Here is a 2,994-nt window from a genome sequence, read left to right on the forward strand (position 1 = left end):
GCCCGCGCCTTTCGCTTTCTCCCGCCCAGCAAGTGAGAGGCTAAATCACGGGGCGGGGGCAGTGCGCCCCCAGCAACCGCGCACCCCCCGCACAGACCCCCACTACACGCGTGTCCCAGGCGGGGTCGACCCAGACGAGTCACGGGGCGGCGCACAGTCCCACTAGCAGGGCAGCCAGGACCCACGCGCGGGTCCACGCAGCCACCTAGATAAGTGACAAAACACTCAGGAAGCCATCATGCCGGGCCAGGAAAGAGCCCCCACCCAGAGTCACGGACTCCCTCGTCTGAGGGTCCGCGCAGTCCCCTCGGTGAGTCTGGCGAAGCAGCCTCACTGTGAGGGAGGTCGGGGAGGGCGTTGGAGTCTCCACACGCGGTGACCCGGACCCGTTCCATGAGTGGGTCCATGCAGGGCCCACTCTGCCACGCGGGGACCAGCCAGGCCGCGGAGGACCGGGCAGAAGCCAGCGCCCGGGTCCATGCAGTCCCCTCCGCGGCAGACGCGGGGAGCCGGGGAGCAGTGGGGACCGGCCGGCACCCGCAGGGCGCCCGGGACCCCCGCGCTGGCCCACGCGGTATCGCAGCAGACGCGAAGCCCCCAGTGCCACCCGAGGCGGAGACAAAGCCCAGGCGCACCGACCCGGGATCCTGACCCCGGACCCTGAGGAGCCCAGCTCGGAGCCGCCACGCCCGGCGCAGAGACCCCCGCCCGGTTCGGGGACCCCGTCGCCCAGTCTCACCTCCGGCCGCCGCCTCCCAGCGCTAGCTCCTCGCGGGGGCGCCTGGGCCCACTAGAGCGCAGCTGAGCAGCCGACAGAGACGCGGCAGCCTCAACAAGGGAGCCCCGGGGCGGGGCCGCTGCCCCCGCCGCCCCCACCGCCGCCGCTTCAGCCCGTGTTCCCCGCTCAGGATCCGGCTGGGATCAAGGAGCTGCAGCTGGCGCTGGGCTGAGGCCGGGACACACACCACGCAGGTGTAGAGGGCCCCGCCCGCCGCCCGCAGCCCAGCTACTGGGAAGGCTGAGGCAGGAGAATCGTTTGAACCCGGGAGGAGGAGGTTACAGTGAGCTGAGATGGTGCCATTGCATGCGCTCCAGCCTGGGCGACAGAGTGAGAGTCTGTGTCCAAAAAATAATAATAATAATAATAATAATAATAATAATAATAATAGATGGGAAGTAGAAGCGAACTTAGGCCTTCCCTGAAGGAGCTCGGCCAAGGAGTACCTGAAATGTCTCTGCATCTCTTTAAGGTCTGATAAAGGAACCAGGAGCGAGAACTAATCACTTCCCTTTCCTGCCTCAGAGCTTTCATGTGTTTGCTGTTCCCCGCCTGAAATGCCAAGTACCAATCGTATTCATTTATTTATAGAAATGAGGTCTAACTATATTGCCCAGGCTGATCTCAAACTCCTGGCCTCAAGCTATCCTCTCGTCTCAGCCTCTCAAAGTGTTGGGATTACAGGCATGAACCACTGTCCCCAGCCCTGATCGTCTTTAAAACCTCTTTCCTCATCTTCTTTGAGCTTCCTGCATCCTGTGACTCCACACCCTTGGTTTTCCTGTACCTCCATAGCTGCTCCTCTGTGGGCACCAGGGACCCACCCCCTTCTCTGCCCAACTTGTATATGTCTGGGCTCAGGCCAAATGCCCTTCCATTTGCAGTGGGCACTGCAACAGGAAATCTCATGCCCTTCCGGGCTTCACAAGCTATCCACATGCTCTGCTGCCTGCCAGAGACATCCATCCCAGTCAGATGCCCAGCTCTCACCTTTCCCAAAGCCCCAGTTGGACACAGGGAAGCATCTCAAATTTTCCGTGGGCCAAAACAGAGTGCTTTATTAGTGCCCTAACTTGCTCATCCATATTCTTGTGATTCTCTGTAAACAGCTCCTCGATTCACCCAAATGCAGAGGTGAAAATCTCAAATCCTCCTCCAGTCCTTCCTCCCCGAAACTCTCATGCAGCCCTCTGCCTTCCTAGGATGCTGAGCACCCCTCACTCCCAGTGCTAGCTGGGGTGCTGTCTGAGTGGCTGCCACCCACGCCTCCCGGGTTCAAGTGATTCTCCTGTGTCAGCCTCCCGAGTAACTGGGATTATAGGCACCCACCACCACACCCAGCTAATTTTTGTATTTTTAGTAAACACGGGGTTTTAGCCCTGGCACGGTGGCTCAGGCCTGTAATCCCAGCACTTTGGGAGGCCAAGGTGGGCGGATCATGAGGTCAAGAGTTCCAGAGCAGCCTGACCAACATGGTGAAACCCTGTCTCTACTAAAAATACAAAAAAATTAGCTGTGCCTGGTGGCAGACACCTGTTATCCCAGCTACTCGGGAGGCTGAGGCAAAAGAATTGCTTGAACCCGGGAGGTGGAGGTTGCAGTGAGCCAAGATCTTGCCACTGCACCCCAGCCCAAGTGACAATGTGAGACTCCATCTCAGAAAACAAACAACAAAAAGACTGGTTTTGATATGTTGGCCAGGCTGGTCTCAACCTCCTGACCTCAGGTGATCACTCCTCAGCCTCCCAAGCTGCTGGGATTACAGGCTTGAGCCACCATGTCCTGCCCACTCTATTTTCTTTTTATTCTCTAAATTTTAATATGTTTTAGTTTAGCTGTTCCTTTATCACTGTCTTCTTACATAAAAGAAATTCTGCTTAATCCTTCATAAACAAAATGTCTTCCTGTGACTTCTGAAAGTGTTCTGGTTTTACCTTTCATATTTGAATATATAATAAGTTGATTATGGTTCATGGAATAGAGAAGAATGCATTGCATTTTACCAAGTAGATGCCAGACTGGTTTGCCTCATATTTTAAAGTGCATGTGATTTCTTTTTCTATTCTACAGTGCCTACTCTGTCTTTCATCAACTTATAAATGCTGGGTCATTACGACTATTTTTTCCCTTGGTCTGCTTGCTCATCTCTCTGCTAATACTGTGCTGTCATGAATATTTTCGTTTGAAAATCTCAGAAGTATGTTAGACAAGCCATC

At 55.6% G+C, this 2,994-nt stretch overlaps 1 pseudogene; it reads left to right on the forward strand.

The window, feature by feature from the left end:
• Positions 1–238: 238 nt before the first annotated feature.
• Positions 239–1,017, forward strand: LOC113222562 (annotated as a pseudogene).
• The last annotated feature ends 1,977 nt before the right edge of the window (positions 1,018–2,994 follow it).

The sequence above is a fragment of the Piliocolobus tephrosceles genome, unplaced genomic scaffold (genome assembly GCF_002776525.5).
Source record: "Piliocolobus tephrosceles isolate RC106 unplaced genomic scaffold, ASM277652v3 unscaffolded_31963, whole genome shotgun sequence".
Classification (NCBI taxonomy): Eukaryota; Metazoa; Chordata; class Mammalia; order Primates; family Cercopithecidae; genus Piliocolobus; species Piliocolobus tephrosceles.